General features: G+C 36.3%; 1 long non-coding RNA gene and 1 pseudogene across 1 annotated transcript; one reads left to right on the top strand and one right to left on the bottom strand.

Moving 5' to 3' along the window:
- Positions 1-1,896: 1,896 nt before the first annotated feature.
- LOC147393021 (uncharacterized) lies at positions 1,897-4,259 on the bottom strand. Its single transcript, XR_015182351.1, has 2 exons — positions 3,677-4,259; positions 1,897-2,170 (listed from the first exon to the last, which is right to left on the bottom strand). It is a non-coding gene; the product is annotated as an uncharacterized LOC147393021 (long non-coding RNA).
- A 657-nt stretch (positions 4,260-4,916) lies between these two features.
- On the top strand, positions 4,917-7,818 carry LOC147393020 (ras-related protein Rab7-like; annotated as a pseudogene).
- Positions 7,819-18,122: the final 10,304 nt, after the last annotated feature.

Here is an 18,122-nt window from a genome sequence, read left to right as displayed (position 1 = left end):
ATGTAGCTAAGCTGTAAATGATTTCTTTGACAAATTTTGGATATTCAAGAGCCATCTCTACTTGTTCTAAAACCAATTTAAATACAACCCTTCTAATTAAATCCTGAAGCCGATAGTTTTACTAACTTTGTTAAATTTCAATCTTTACTAGGGGTTGTTGAGCTCACCTCGTGGTATCCAAAAACATGATCCGGTGCTACATAATTGTAGACGACAAAATTTTATGAACTTAGAAAAAAATGTTATTTTTATTGTTTGGTTTTAATTTTAAATTTGGGAGTTCCATGGAAGTTTGGTTTTAAAACCTTGGATCAAGCCAAAAAAAATTGAATTTTTTTTTTTAGTCCAAGTTTTTTCCATTTGATCTAGAGGGTTGTGGTGTTGGATTGCCAATATGGTAATCCATTTGAACTCAAGGACCTTAGTAAGAGTAAAAATCTTACATAGTAAGGCAAGTGTTTTTCTTAAATCTTTGTAACCCAAATCATGAATGCTCAAAATTATTAGCACTAGGACAACTGTTAATATTTCATGATTCTTTAGTCTTGAAAGTAGTTGTAGCCCAAATCATGAATTCTCAAAATTTTTAGCATTGTGATTGTTGATCTTTTATAATTCTTTAGTTTTTAGACCATATACGATCAAATTCAAAAAAAAAAAAACGTAGAAGCATAATTGTACATATGGTCATATGTCTACAAATTAGATTTAGACAAGAAATTTAAATTAATGTACTTAGAATCATTTAATGTTATTTTTATTAAGGGTGAAGATCCTTTGACTACTAAGAATGACTAATGAAAGAAACACATGTTCCCAACCTTTAATGAAAAATCCAATAGTTGAGATTTATCCTCAGGATAAGTATCTTCGAGAGTTGTGTTATCAAGATACTCATAAATCTCAATCATTGGATTTTGCATTTAAAGGGTTGGGATCATGTCACTATACGAAAAATCACCTACTGCAACAATTTTAGTGATGGTCAAAGTTTGACCGTCGCTGTTGAGTTTTTTTTTTTTGCGCCTCACTGACTCACTCTCGTTGTCTTCTATCTCAAACTCGAAATCAGACTCTCTCTCGTTTGAAACTCGAAATTAGTCTCTCTCTCTCTCTCTCTCTCTCTCATCTGCGTTAATCTCTTTCTCTCTCTCGAAATCAGTCTCTTTCTCAAGCCCGAAAACGAAGCCTCTGTCTCTCTCTCTCCCATCCCATACTTGATAGATCTGTCTCTGTCGAGGAGATCTCTCTGCTTTTTTGTCGCTCTCTCTCTCTCTCTTGATCTCTCTAATGCATGAGGTTTGCATCTAAACTGATCCGATCTAATTGAATCTTCAATCACTTTGATATCGAATTTCTAGGGTTTTTAAACAGAGCAGACGGATTGATCGAGATCTTCTTATCCTAAGATTAGTTTGAAACTCTAGATGTTCTTTAACTATTATTTGATGAGTTTGTATAGAAACTCCACATTTCGAGTAATTTAACCTGTTCTGTTAATGATAATATAAGTGAAGCTTAATTAGAGTAGCTATAAATGTACTTCTCTTCTTCAATTCAAAATGTTCATTTTTTTTTCCTATAAAAGCAACAATTTATATGTGATCTACAGAGTTGGGAAGGCCTTTTTGATGAATCAGTATCCTTCGGTCCATATCTGTTGGAAGAATTTTTTGAATGATTTCTTTTAGTTAATGTAAGAAAGAAAATACTCAATTTTGGTTGGTACTGTTTACCTTGGTAAGACGTTTTGCGGCGCCCCGCCGAATGCTAACACAAATCCCCATGTCAGATCTCGAGGTACTAAGTGGCACCTCGAAATTTCGGCATGGTCTCCTCTGTTTATGTTAGCATTCCAAGGCGTTCAACCTGCACCTGATAAACGACATACAATCCTGCATACATATACAAAATATAATACTAGCGGAAGCTTATACACGTCTAATAACGTACGAATTATCAGAGTGCGGAAGAAGAAAATTTACGGGATTATACAAAATTTTCTCACTCTAACAAGAGTCCTAACGCTCAATACAAATCTATAATACTCCTAGACAAATGGAGTATAACTCCAATACTTACCAGGTGACGGACTCTGGCTGTCTATCTGACCCACCAGATGATTCTCACTCATGTTCTACTCCTGCCTCGCTAAGCTTCGGATTTGAAACTAAAAAATGGAGGATGAAAGGGTGAGTAACAATGGTTACCCAGTAAGGAAACAACAATTTCTGCCAATAACCTCTCCTAACATGAACAAATAAACATACTGAATCATTTTAAAATAAACAAAGTTTTACAGAAGAAAACTACGATTAACTGGTACATATAGCCAGGGATGAGCAACTAAACATTTTAAAACTCATATTACATCGATCAGCAGTACTCACTATAACATTATCTTTTTATACAAATCTAATTGATCAAATGGAAACAATAAACATGCATTTCATTTTATATATCAAAATAAGCAACAGATAGATAATACACGATGGTGGAGTATTGGAATTAGAGAGTTGGGATTCACGACTGGATCGCTCCCAGTCGGGACATGATGTTACAATTCCTTTCTGGCTTTTAGTTCTTGATTTTGTGGCCGGTCGCTGCCCTTACCACGTTTGGTTGACCATTTATCCGGCTCAGGCTGGCCGTTTGACGTGACCGTAAGCAATGGGTCTCTTTTCGATGTGTCAGAACGTTCGACTACTATAGATTGTTAGTGATCACTGACCAATCATCTTCGTCTATGCCTATCAGGCGTACATGTGATTCCCAAATATGCAAACCATTCGTATACGACCACCTTTACATTACAAGTTCACTGGTAAAGATAGAGAGGAATAACCCGGATTCCAGTTGTGACTCCACTCTCATACGCGTCCCATACCACGTATGAGTTTGGTGGTCCCTACCGTACATCCCAGGATAGTACACCACTCCGGATGATATGATGCACTATCCCTTCAGGCATTCACAAACTCTTTAACAGCTCACAAAATAGCTACTTATATATATTATTTTCATTTGAAAACAAAAGAAAAATTAACAATACAAGGTTGAGAATAGATATCCAGTTTCCTACCATGCAAGTGTGGCCACCCGGCCTAAAATAAATAACATAACAGAGCGCCTCGCGCTAACAGAAAGTAAATAAACATGCAACCAGTAACATTATCCCTGGATATCCGTTCACCAACCTGCATACAACACAACAACGTAAAATGCAGACATCACCCCTCGGGTGTGACTCTGACATTTTACCATTTCATACCCTTTTTCCCTTTTTTTCGACTTTTACAGTTTTCAATCTCTTCATAAAATATCCATTTTCTGATATTCATCAACTCAATATGAGTTCATTGAATATTAAATCACATTTTTCAACTATACAATTTATTTCTATCAATAATATTGAAAAAAAAATACAAATTTCATATCAAAACGGGGTCCGAGCAGTGCACAAGACCCAATTTATGGCAATAACCCGTTAAAATACTCTACCCACGTATAATTTGTTAAAAATGCAATTAAACATATCAAACATGCAATTTCTGGCGTGAATTTTGAAATAAACAAAGAATTCTATATTTCGAAAATACATCCAAATTTTTCCAATAAAATCCTAAATGCAATTTTCACAATCTATGATTATTAATAGAAATTCAGAGTTCCTTACAATCTCTAGGCGAAAGGATCAAAGCGTGTGTGCGAAAATCGAGGCGATCGGTACGGAAATCGAGATGGACCGAACTTCGAAGCGGCTGATTTTCGAAATTGGCTTGGTGGTTTCGAAGATCTCGATGTGCTCGTCTCTTCTCCCTTCTACGGCGAAAGACGGTTTGACCCCGAAATCGATGAAAACCGAGGTCGAAGTTACGAAAATCTCCGTATAAAAATACGGCTGATTTTTGACTATACGGGGTGAAAAAGACGAGAAAACGAAAGGAACTTGGTTGGGTTATGTAGAGAATGAGGCTGCGGACGTTTCTCCCTTCTGCGTCGGAAAGCGATTTGACCCCGAAACGGACGAAATCCGAGGTCAAAGTTTCGAAATTTCCGTATCCAAATACGGCTGATTTTTGATGATATCGGGTGAAATAGAAAGTGAAATGAAGATAGGTTGGGTGGGTTTTGTAGAGAACGAAGCTGCGGACCTTTTTCTCTTCTGCAGCGATCGTTGAAAGTGGACCGTTTGCGAGAGATCTGAAGTGGAAAAATCGGAGGAAAAACAAATTTATTTTTTTTTTCGTTTTTTTTTTTTTTCGCACTGTTTGGACGAGTGGGGAAGATGAGATTAAAAAAAATTTTAATATTATTTATATAATATTTGGGACGAATTCGGTATTTCGCCTATTGTTTTGATCGACGATAACTTGGTCATTCGGTCTCCAAAACTGACAAACGAATACTCTATTTCGCCTAATTTTTCATTCCGGATCTAATGGTATAGTCAATTTTTACAAATTATGTCTCCATAAAAAATTTACATTTTTGGCCTGACGTGACCCATAAACTTGATGTCGTTTTCGTTTTTGGCGATAATTCAACTTCCTGATCTCCAAAAATGACAAATAAATAGTCTATGTTGAATAATTTTTCGTTATGAAACCAATGGTATGATCGAATTTTAAAAATTATTACTCCAACAAAAAGTTACTGTTTTAGCCTAGTCCGACCCGGTAATCGAGGATTTTGCAACTTTTATATTTGGACTCGCATTTGAGCGTGCTTACAGGCTAAACTATGTTTTTCGATCATTTTGAATCTAATGGTGAGGTCAGATTCTATTAAAAATGATCAAAATAAGGTCCCACAGTTTTACCCTAAGTCCCACTTTCAAGATTTTCTTAAAATTCCACTATTTATTTTTTCCTCGAGATACGAATTAAAAATTCGGGGTTTTACACGTTTTTAGATTTGTGAATAAGAAGTTTAGCAATCAATACAAGGCAACCATCGGAGCTGATTTCTTGACAAAGGAAGTACAGTTCGAAGATAAACTGTTTACCTTGTAGGTTAGATATCTATGGAGAAATTGTTAATTTTTATGATTTATCCAATGGCTTTAATTGAAATTTTGAGAATTTTATGCTCTTAATTTAGCATTTATGTTTCTTTTCTTTTCTTTTCTTTTATCGTGTAAAAGCCATACTGAATTCTTAATTATATTTGTAGTTGGTTGTATCATTCAATAACTTCCCTTTATTATGATCTTATTATTGGCAAATCTCATGTGTTGATATAAACTTAGTTTAAGAAGAAAGAAAATTAATAATGTGATGGTTTAAGGAGAATTATACACTTAGAGGATTGCGTTTTCTATCTTACTTCTTGTGCACATGCTTACATCTTTGTGGGACTACAAGCCCGCATTCTACCTAGTTAGGTAACCATGCCAATAGATTGGTCCTCAACATTTGATTTGTTTACTTTCAGGACAAAATCTTTCTGAAATAGATGTTTACTTATCTCATCTCCCCTTGAAGTAAGAGTAGAGTTTAGCGAAGTATGGAATAGTCAAATGATTGAGAATATGAGCCTCGTAGGCTCATATTCATCACCCAATCCAGCAGAGATGTCAACCTATTGTGTTTGTCTTCTACATCACGGGGACAATAAGAACTAATTGTCACACATACGAATCAAGCACATCCCATAATGCTCATAAAGAAGTAAATTAATCACTTACAACCATCTCCTTAAGAAAAATGTGAAACTTGTTGATACAATTATAATACATACAAGCCGTAGTGTGTTGGAAAGAATATATTTGGGTGATGTATCTCATACTTCCATAATCCATTGCTCACATCAGGCTCAATGGAATAGAAAAGCTAACCCAAAACTGTGTTGTTAATGGCTTCCACTTGCCAAATCAAGAATCATCATGTAGAGGTCTAGACACTACCATTGACATATCTCATCAAATGTCGAGCTAATAAACATGTTAATGGAGTATGACGATACTAATAGTTTGTCCCTTTCAACTTAAAAATGGTAATTTGCAAAGGTGAAGAAGTCCCTCCAAAAGATAGAGAAGGAAATCAACCAACACAATATCACACAACTTGGTAACTCGGTTAAGTCCATGAGTTGTAGTGCCACAGACCTGGGGTTTAAACTTTAAAACATTGTCTTCAACCGCTTGCCTATAAAAAAAATGTAATAACGAAGAAAGCACCATCACACCCGCCACACTATTTCGCACTTCCTAATAAGGAAGGACATTACTGAATACATATGTCACACTTTTACACCAAATTAGACAGCCCATAGGGAACATTATCTCAACTTTCAACAAAAAGGGAGTCCTAAAAATATCTAGTGTTCAGGTTCCAACATTAATACAATTTGCATTTACTCATCATTAAAAAAAATGTGTGTTCACGTTCCAACCAACCAAGTCTTCCCAAACTCTTTGTATGTTATAAAGTCAAAATAACAATCATTAGAGCAAACAAAATAGAAATCTAATGAGAAATTTAGGACTGTCTCCTAAAAATAACATGTTTAAGTTTCACATCAAAGACTTCTCCAAACACGTGTATTATAGAAACAAGCTCAAGAAGGATAATCTCTTTGGGTGGTTAAGGGAATTTTTGTTTTGCATTTATCAAGAAAGGAGGATAGAATGCATCTCCATTTTAATATATCCAGTCCATCACAAGATGATGAAAGATAAGAGTTCATTTGTTTCACAATCCTACTAGTTCTCCCTTGCAGGGGCAATGCTTCTTCCTAACTTTAGCGTTATTGATAACACCATATTTTGTTTAAGCTTGGCAACAACACCATTGTTAGATTCTAAAGTTTTTAACATGTAAATGTGTTATGTCAGGGGTCATTGTTTGGTTTAATAAAATCTACAGTTGTGTGTAATTCCAATTTTTTAGTTAAAGAATTTGATGTGTCTCTGGGCATCACCTCTTATTTCTTTAATAATTCTGATGGTTACTCAGATGGTTGAGTTTTTAAGTACTAATATTTGGTCAATTGTTGTTTTATGGCAGATATGGGACACAGTTGGATAGGAAGGATTTCAAAGTCTAGGTGTTGCTTTCTACCATGGTACAGACTGCCATGTTCTTGAATATGATGTTAATGTAATGAAGTCATTTGACAATTTGAACAACTGTAGGGAAGAATTTCTTATTCAGGTGTGCTTTGAATTCTTAAGGTTGTTTGCTTTTATTAGTAACTTTATTGTAGTTATTGAGGTGTAAGATCTTTACGAAAAAATATATTTACAGCTCCACAAACACTAAAAAGTTTGCACATATGTGGGGTGTAGTATATTTTCCATAAAAGAAGCTTTAAACTACATCACAATTCATCTCTACAATTTTATTAAAAACTTAAGCTGATGAAAAAACAAGACTTATGCAAGCAAGCCCTTTAGACCCAGAAAATTTCTCGTTCGTTGTCTTGGGAAACAAGGTTGACGTGGATGGTGGAAACAACAGAGTAATATGGGAGAATATCAGTGTATTTATATTTTCTAATGGTTTATTATTCCTTTTGATTTTTCATTTACATGGTAATGTGTGTTTTCATGGATCAATCCAAGTGTCTGAGAAAAAAACATGGGCATGGTGTGCTTCAAAGGGGAATATTCCATACTTTGAGACCTCCGCCAAGGAAGGCATTAACATTGAAGAAGCTTTTCAATGCATAACAAAGAATGCCCTGAAGAGTGGGGAGGAAGAAGAAATGTAAGTAAAATATTTACATATATGTTTATATCATCATCAAATCCTTGCTATAATTAATTCTATACTAATAGGCATTTGATTAAGTTGTCAATTTCTGCTGTTATAATCCAACCAAAATTTTTTTGATCAGTTATAATCCAACCATTGAAATAAGGCCACCAATACAAGACTCTGTTAACGTGTGCTTGGATCTGTATGCTTATCAGAATGTGTTTTCAAAAGCCATTTATAGGTCAGTGGGTTGGACAGAAGCTGGCAAAGGCCTCCTGGTGTGGCAGCAAAACTCATGGATTTTAAAGCTGCAAATGGTAATTGTCTCTCTCATTTGTAGGTATTCTAGCGTGGAAAGTATTGAGGTCTATTATTGGGTTGGCCGTGAGGATTGAGTACTAATTCATAGCTAGAGTTGACATATGTGCGTGGAGATGTGAGGATTGAGTACATATGCCCACTTTACTCGGTGTTCGAACTACTCCTTTCTTTTTCCTATGTACATTCCGTTGATTGTTTGTACGTAAACACAAGTTTGAATAATGACACGTATAGGGCCTTGCCACTAGTAAGCTAATGTTCTAGTGGTTGCCTTTCACACTTGGCCTATTAAGAAGAATTGTAGAATTGTCAAGTCTCTAATTAAGAGCTTGGTAGATATATATAATAATAAAAAAGGTGAATGGACAAAAATGCCCTTACATAGGTAAATAGACATAAATGTCCTTACACAGAAAAAGAAACATAGAAATAACAAAATTATACTACTACTATCTACTATTTTCCAATACTCCCCCTCAAGCTGGAACAAATATATCAACTAAAACCCAGCTTGATAAGATGAGAGTTAGAGATAGAAGGACCAATAGACTTTGTAAACATGTCGGCGAGTTGATCTGAAGAAGATACAAAAACTGTCTGAAAGGCACCAGATCGAACTTTCTCCTTGAGAAAGTGAACATCAACCTCTATATGCTTAGTTTGTTCATGAAGAACTGAGTCAAATGCAAGTATGATAGCAGACTTGTTGTCGCAGAACAACGAGGAAGAACCAGAAAGAGGAAATCCCAATTCTGTTAGTAAAGATCAAAGCCAGAAAAGCTCACATGTCCCAAGAGCCATAGCACGATACTTAGCTTCAACAGAAGAATGAGAGACCACACTATGTTTCTTACTTTTCCATGAGATAAAGTTACCTCCATGGAATGTACAAAAATCAGAGGTAAATCTCCTATCTGTAAGAGAGCCCGCATAATCAGCATCAGTGAAACATGACAAATGTGGTTAATCAGTGGATGAGTAGAAAAGTCCAAGGCTAGGACATGATTTTAAGTAGCGAAGAATACGATGAACGACCTCAAGGTGAGATGTACACGGAGCATGCATAAACTGACTGACTACACTAATCGCAAAGGTAAAATCTGGTCTAATATTAGTCAAATAAATCAGACGACCTACAAGTTTCTGATAAGAAGCCAGATCAGATAATAGATCACCAGATTCGATATGAAGTCGATAATTCTTATCCATATGAGAAGAGGCAGGACGACAACCAAGCATACCAATATCCTGAAGAAGGACCAATGTGTATTTACACTGAAATAGTACTTGAGAGGACCCAAGTCCTTAACCTCAAAAACACGACCCAATATCATCTTCACCCTGTCAATCCATTGGGCATCATCTCCTATCAAGATAATATCATCTACATATACTAGAACAATGGCATATCGACCATCCAATCCTCGATGAACAAATCAAGTATGATTTGAGTGGCATCTGGTAAACTCCATAGACAAAATAACTTCTGAAAAGTGCTGAAACCAAGCTCGCGAGGACTATTTCAAACCATACAGAGATTTGAAAAGACGGCATACCTTCCTACAATATTTTCCTTGAAGATGAAACCCATGAGGGGGGTCCATATATATAACTTCAGTCAAATCACCATTCAAGAAAGCGTTCTTCACATTGAGTTGATGAAGATGCCATGAGTAACAAGCAGCTAAAGAGATAGGAAGACGAACAGTGGAAAGTTTGGCAACAGGAGCAAATGTGGCACCAAAATCCTTTCTTGGAGTCTGCATAAATCCCTTAACAACTAGTCGCTCCTTATATCGATCAACAGTGCCATCTGCAAGGTATTTCACCGTAAAGACCCATTTACAATCAACGGTTCGCTCCCCAGATGGAAGGGTAACAAGTTCCCAGGTATTATTTTTCTGCAAAGTATCCATCTCAACAGTTATAGCTTTAGTCCACTGAGGATCTTGCAAAACCTCTGATACAGACCGAGGAACTCGAATAGAATCAATAAGAGCAAGGTAGGCTTGATAAGAAGGAAAAAGACCCTGATAGGAGACAAACTGGGCAATGGGATGATCAGTAACACACCCTCGTTTACCTTTGCGAAGAGCAATAGGTAAGTGAGACTCAGAAACAAAAGGAATAGGAGCAGGTATAGGTATAAGAGTATGAGATGATATACCTAAGTCCAAGGAGGAGGTTGGCAAAGGTGGAGATGGACGAGGGAGACGAGTGTAGACCTGAAACTCCAACGGAGGTGAAGGAAAGATCGGAGAGGGTAGCACTATAGGTGATGGGTCCTGTGAAGAAGAAGGTTCCTACAAAGTAGAAGTAGTACGAAAATATGAAATATTTTCAAAGAATGTAACATCAAGAGAATGTATGACACGGTGAGAAACCGGATCATAAAATCGATACCCCTTGGACATAGTAGAATAACCCAAGAAAACGCACCGAATGGTTTCATCATCTAATTTAGTATGAGTGGGAGTCTTATCTTGAACAAAACATGTACACCCAACAACTCTAGGAGTAATGGGGAAGAGAGTGCGGTCGGGTTGAAGAACATAAAGAGGTACCTGTCCTCCTAAGGTGTGAGTCGGAACGCAGTTAATAAGAAAAGTCACAGTTAGAATTGCCATATTCTAATATGCCTTAACAACATGCATGCCTCGAAGAAAACACCTAACTGTATTCATGAGATGACGATTCTTATGTTCTGCCACCCCATTCTGCTCAGGAGTGTATGGACATGTCAACTGATGAAGTATACCATTCTCATGAAGATGGGAACGAATCCCATCCAAAATATATTCCCCCCCCCCCACATTATCTGACCTGAGAGATTTAACAGTGATGTTGTACTGAGTTTGAATCATCTTAAGAAAATTAACAAAAATAGGAAGCACCTCAGAACGAGAATGCATCAAATAAACCCAAGTGCAACGAGAATAATCATCTATAAATATAATATAGTATCTACGACCATTAAATGCAGTAACAGGAGAAGGCCCCCAAACATTAGAATGAACTAAATCAAATATTGCATTAAAATGATGCATACGAGGAATATACGAGGTACAAGTATGTTTAGAGAGTTCACACACAGAACACTGAAATTTGTGTCCACTATAAGAAGTTTTTAAAATAGGAAATAGAGAACACAAGTGCTGAAAATTAGAATGTCCGAAGCAAGCATGCCATAAATCTAAAGACTGAGATGAAAAAGTGTGGCTCCCAGACGATGGAAGCACAGAAGCTGGAGCCACAATCGATTGAGAGCCAAATATGTACAATCCATCCTTCTCATACCCCTTGCCAAAAATCCTCCTCAAAGTCAGGTCCTGAAAAATACAATGAGTAGGAATAAATGGTACATAACAATTTAAAGATTTAGTAATGCTACTCACAGATAAAAGGTTAAGAGATAGGTGAGGGACATGAAGCATGAAGTCAAAAGAAAAATTAGACGATAATGAGATAATACCCTTGCTGTGGATAGGTATGAGGGACCCATCAGCAAGACGAATCACCCTATGAGTAGTAGGAAAATTAGAGAATGTAAAATGACTAGACTCACCAGTCATGTGATCAGAGGCACCAGAATCAATTACCCATGTCAGTGGAACAGAGCCAGACTGAGTAGCATGAAGTACAGAGGATGTACCTTGAGGTGTAATAATCGACGCAATAGTCGAGGATGAGGGAGTGTGAGCCTGAATATAATCTCGTACAATGGCTACAATCTGAGTCTGGAGATGTTGCAAATCGATGGTGCCAAGAGTCGCTTGAGAAACTGATGCAGACTCTACAGTACCAGCACGAGGAGAAAGATGTCCCACAGAAGGCTGTCCCACAGAAGATCTCAAAAGGTAGGGATAAAGCTGAAAGCAACGGATCTTCTTATGTCCAACCTTCCCACAATGGCTGCAAGTAAGGCCACTCCCTTTATCACATCCATGACTTCCACGCGCTCAACTGCCATGTCCTTGAGTACGAGAATTAGAGAATCCTGAATTGGTTGCTAGAGCCATTTGATCTGTAGCTGGGGTAGAGATAATCCCAGGGATTTGAGTCTGAGAAGAAGCTACACGACGATGATGGTCATCACTATCAATGGTCGTAAATGTCTCAAATAAAGATGGTAAAGGAGTGCTGTTAAGAATCTGTATCCGAAGTACTTCAAACTCAGGACGTAGACCCATGAGGAATTGGTATGTTTGATGTCGACTAATTCGCTTAACCACATACCCAGCTGCTTCTGCAGACAACTCAACCATAGACTCATAGTGCAAGAGCTCCTCCCAACGAGACTGAAGGAAACCAAAGTAATCTACCACACTCTCAGTGCCTTGGGTAGCTTGTGTAATATCCCGATACAGAAAATCCTCGAGTCATTCATAGCATGCGCATATGTCTGAGTGAGGGCCGACCACAAAGAAGAGACAGTCTCATGGTATATGAACATGGTATAGATGCATTATTCCATAAAGTTAAATAACCATCCAAGAATGGTACAGTTATCGATTTTCCATTGTTTAAATTTGGGATCAGTGGGGGGTGGCTTAGGGATGGTGCCCAATAACCCACCGGATTTACCTCTACTACCCAAATAAAGTCGCATAGACAGAGATCAGGACTGAAAGTTACGACTATCTAACAGAACAGTAGTAATTCGTTGTGCAGAAGAATTTCCACCAAAAGCAGTGTGGGAGTCCTTTATCTCGTGAGTAGATGTCATGGTTTATACTAAACAAGAAGTGACATAACTTGTGGATTGAAGGGAGATCTCGTACAGTCGAAAATAAGGAGGGTCACCTAGGATTGTCAACGGATAGCTATCCGATTGGATAGTGCTATATCCGAATTCGAATCCAAAAAAATTATCGGATATCCGAAAATATCCTAACCTATAAAAAATCATGAACGATCGTCGACCAGAGAAGACGGTGGTTGTGGCTGGATCATCTACGTTCTAACTGTCGAGAATCAAAGCCAGGAAGTCGTAGTTGCTGTTGTTGATCACACACAGCACTAGTGTTATATCCGAATTCGAATCCATAAAACAAATATTGGATATCCGATAATATTCGAATCGATATCGTAGGTGCTGTCGCACGCCTCCACAGGCTGCAGTGCTACTATCGTAGATAAAAAAAGGACCCAACAGTCCATCCAATAGGCTAACGATGAACAAAATAGGACATGAAACACAACGCAGAGAGTTATCGCAGCATGTGATCAAAAAAGATAAAGGAGATCGAAGGAGAATCGAGAGAGGAATTATAATGGCTCTGATACCAAAAAGAATTGTAGAATTTTCAAGTCTCTAATTAAGAGCTTGGCAGATATATATAATAATAAAAAAGGTGAATGGACAAAAATACCCTTACATAGGTGAATGGACATAAATGTTCTTACACAGAAAAAGAAACATAGAAATAACAAAATTAAACTACTACTATCTACTATTTTCCAATAAAATCGTGTTGGGGATCTCCTTTAATAGCACAACCTATAACTCATTTAACGTAAATCAAAAAAGGGTTTCTCTCTTGGGGCCTATTTTATTTTCCAAAGTCCTCAAGTCCTTTGGTAAGACTCGGGGGATGAGAATTTTCACTCCCATTCTTGCTTAAAATCTATTATATACTCTTGATTATAAGTCTTTTCAATATAAGAATAAGGTAAGCAAACTCATGTCTTTGATTAAACAACTTTTAACCTGATGTCTAAAATACCCATTTGTGATACCAATTATAATAATATATTTAAATAAATAAAAAAAACTTGTGTCTTAGCTTCTAATATGTGATAGTTTCTTGTAATACCTCTGTTATATAGTATGTGACTGGGCTTTTCAACTATGTTTTATAGTATCTTTGCATATGGATACTTCTATTTTAATATTTGTAGTAAGGGAGATATGGTATCAAATTTAAAAAGTGGTCAAGTGAGCATTGTTACCATGTATTGGTATTGTCTCCCTTGTATCAAAGGAAGCTATTTTGCAATGTTGGGCTTTAGTTCTAGTACAACATATATAATCTAAAGCTATGTTGCTCATCTTTATAGTAGGGGCTGATTGAAAGTAGTTTCAATGAGTATCCCAGATGAAAATGACGCCGCATTCAAGATTGAGGTCTAAGATTTAAATATGTTTATCGCTTTATATTAGTGGGATGGGATTTTCTTTTATTCTAATTTTGGTTGCTCTTTAATTATCAAGGAAAGAATAATGCAATAATAGTATGTTGGCTTCTAGGAATTTGATGCCTTTTCCCATGGAACAGTATGTTGACGGCGCAAGATTACTTTGTCACTATGTTCTCAGTATTAGTCCTTCTCCCCCTTCTTCTGCCTTTAGTTTATGATTTACACTCCAAGTATACTTATATACCTTATCCCATATAATTTACACTCCAATATGTGACTAATACAAGTACTTGATCCTTAATGAATTCAACAAAATTTTATTCATATAGTTTACAACATAGAAGTATACATTTTTGGAGCTAGATTGATGATGATTTCATTTAGAATGAGATGCTAATCTAATGAAGTTGCATCTCTTTCTTCCTCCAAAGGTATCATCCTACTAGGGTTCTCACACTTGTACATCAACCTTTTGCACTCGAAACACTTGCAATTCTAACATATAATGAAGCAAAGATAAATATGAAAAGACAGAACTTATTTGGATTTATCATTTTCTTTATAAGTTCCCTATTAGTTATAGTTATAAGTACTCTCTATATCCAAAACTTTTTGATCAAATTTTTTTTTTTTGGCGTTTTCGATTTTCCTTTTTGTTGAACTTAGCTACATCTGGAAAAGGAGGAATTGTGGCCTACATTCGGATCTGTGCTATTTAGCTGTGCTTTCGGAGTTGTCGATGCCCATGTTTAGGGTGGATTGGTTGGGGATCTCTGCTTTATGCGCCCTGAGTTCATCCAAGTAACGTTTTCGCTTTGATGTTCTTTATATTATGTTACAAACAAATCTATCAATTATGAATGTTGAATGATATTTTGTAGTCATTCTTTGGTGGTTTAGCTACATATATCAGGGGCTTTAACATCTTCTTTGAGGTTAATTACCAAAGCCACATTTGAGAACTCCAAAAATGGTATTCGCAAGGGAGCCAGTATGTAATATATCTCTTTTTTTTTATCATATAAATGTCTATTTATGTTGAAAATTGTTCTCTAATCCCCTGATAATTCAAGGATTAAGACATGAAGAACAAGTCTTTGTTGCATTTCTAATGTTTCATAATAGAAATTCTTCTTCTTTGAATTTCATTAAGCTTGTTTTTTAATAACAACTTTCTTATCTAATTCTCCTCTATAGTGATGTTCCTCGCAATTGCCACATTTTACGAGTTGCTTTGTGTTCTTTATGCAAACGTCTTTGCAAATCTACCAATCGTTAAGTACTATCGTTCAAAAGTATCCTCAGAAGTATTTGATATAGTTTCCGTTGATCTTGATGTCGGTGGCATCCAAACACAACCAAAAAAATATATATTTGCAGAACTATTGTCGTGTCAATTATGTTTTCTTAGAGTGTGGCATTTGGAATGCTTATTTCAAGAGTTTGAAATTGTAGACTAGAATTTGGATTAGCAATTAGATTTATGAAAGTTGAAGAAGAGGGGCATTTGGGCCTTTTCATGTTGGTAGTTGGGGTTTAGGTCATCAATTTCAAAATATAGGGGCATTTCCAATATTCAGCAACATGTGAGGGGGGCAGGTGTAAAATCAAATTTTTTTTTAAAAAAAATACCCTATAGTAACGGTCGGCCATCGTAGCTAAAAGCCTAATATGTTTTTTATTAAAATACCCTATAGCGACGGCCAATAGCGGCTGTCGCTATTAGTCCCACATATAACGACGATTTAATGAATGGTTGGCCGTCGATAATACATATAGCGTCGGAGGTTTTAGCAACGACCACCGACGAACAGCGTTGCTGTCGTTATATGAATTTGCGACGATTTTTTCCTTTATAGAGACGGTCGGTGACCATCGCTATATCCCTATTTTACTGTAGTGTGTGTTTTTTTCAAGAGTCATTCCTAGGAGTCAACGAATCCCAACCCTTTTTTTAATATCCTAGAATCTATTTTTCTTACTTTATTAGGTGTTATATCTATGCTTGTGGAAGATTCATATATTTTGTTATAAATAAGATTTAAAATATACTTCAAATGGGTGTTACAATGTATAGTTTATTGTGCATTGTGGGGGTTACTTTCTGAAAATTCATAGTAAGACTATGTATGTCGGTGGGGATGTTAGGTAATGTTGACCTTTATAGAATGTGTCATTTGGACATAGTTGGTGATACTATACAACTCTTTACTCTCTGACCTGGATGTGTTATCACTATCCATTACAAGATCCCCCATGTGAATCTACATGAAAATATGGGGAGATTGGAGAGTGATTTTGATGGCATAGATACGTTTAAGGTATTTGATTCCACTTTGATATTCCATTATATATATCTTGAGACTGGGAATGTGGGTGATGACATTTTTGAAAAAAAACATGAATATGACTTCAGTGAAGATGAATGTGAGAATGACGAGGAAATAAACTACGACAAAGATAAGGATAAAAAGAAAGTTGTTATAATGATAGTAGTTCAGTTAAACATGGAGATACTATCCCAAAAGATGTAGATGGGAATCATGAAGGTCAGCACAAGTTGGTTCCTAAGTACTTGGAAGCAATTCATGCTACAAATCCTGGTAGTATTATTGCAATGGAGGTTAATAAACCATGCCTAGAAGTTTTACCTATGAAATTGAGAGGCACTATGTAAGCTTTGAAGGGATGAGGATGGGTTTTATAGATGGTTGTAGCCATTGATTGGAATAAATGGGTAGTGGACCACTTTTAACAGCAGTTGGGCTTGATGGAAATAATGGGATCATGCCGATTGCACTGGTTGTGGTTAAGGCGGAGACAAAAGATAGTTGGTTATGGTTTCTCATGCAACTACAAACATCAGTAGGTTTGCCTATTCATCTCTAATAGATAAAGGTAGAATGTTGTTATTATTATTATTATTAATTTTTTATTGATTGAGTAGGCAAGATTATCCATTAATATGTTACATTATTTGTCATTTAGGGTATTATTCAAGATTTTACAGAGTTAATGCCAACAACCCACTGTAGGTTTTGTGTAAGGCATATGCATTCTAACTTCCAGAAACTACAAAAGGGGTTAGCATTAAAGAATGCCTTGTGGATTACTTCAAAAGCATATTCCTTCCATGAATTTAACATGCACATAGAACACATAAAGAGCCCGAGTCCAGTAGCCCATGATTTTTTTCGAGATGTCCTACTTGAAAAATGGTGCCTCTATGCTTTCTCTACTCATTGCGAAAGTGAGAATAATGTGAATAATTTTGCAGAGTCATTTAAAAAATGAATCGTAGAGGCAAGGAACAAACTAATAATCACATCATTCGAGATTATAAGAAGGAAGTGGATGGCAAAGGTTAATGTAACATTGGAGAAAATGAAAATGGAGAAAGGAGTAGTTACTCCAAAGATTATCAAAATTTTAGAGAGAATGAAAGAGGATGCAAGATGGGGGGAGTTGATACCAACTAGGAGGGGAAGTTTGAGGTAATTGTGGTTGGGACTAGTTGATTTACCAAATCATCTTTGCTCATGTAAGCAATAGGAGTTGATTGGCTTACCATGCCGTCATGCAATGGAAAGTATAGTTTTCATTTGAAGTAATCCAAAGGAGTATTGTAATTCTTATTTCTTGAGAGAAACTTACCTTAGGGCATATAGTCATATGATTAATCCTATGCCTGATCATTCACAATAGCCTGAATACAATTATGATTCAATTGACCACCATCGTTACGTAGGGCTCTTGAAAGACCAAATAAAGCAATGAAGAAAGGTGACGAAGAAATATCTTCACGTCAAGGAGAAAATCAAGGTTAAGGGAGAAATATTAAGGTGCGGAAGGTGTCAACAGCTTGGGCACAATAAGAGGAGTTCCAAAAGGCTGTTAAAGTACAAGTTTTTTGTAGTATACTTATTTCATAGTTATTTTCGTGTTGGTTTCACTACA

This window comes from Akebia trifoliata, chromosome 10, assembly GCF_017979445.1.
Source record: "Akebia trifoliata isolate Shusen 1 chromosome 10, ASM1797944v1, whole genome shotgun sequence".
NCBI classification, from domain to species: Eukaryota; Viridiplantae; Streptophyta; class Magnoliopsida; order Ranunculales; family Lardizabalaceae; genus Akebia; species Akebia trifoliata.
The sequence above is the reverse complement of the archived record's forward strand: the minus strand, read 5'-3'. Positions and strand labels throughout refer to the sequence as shown.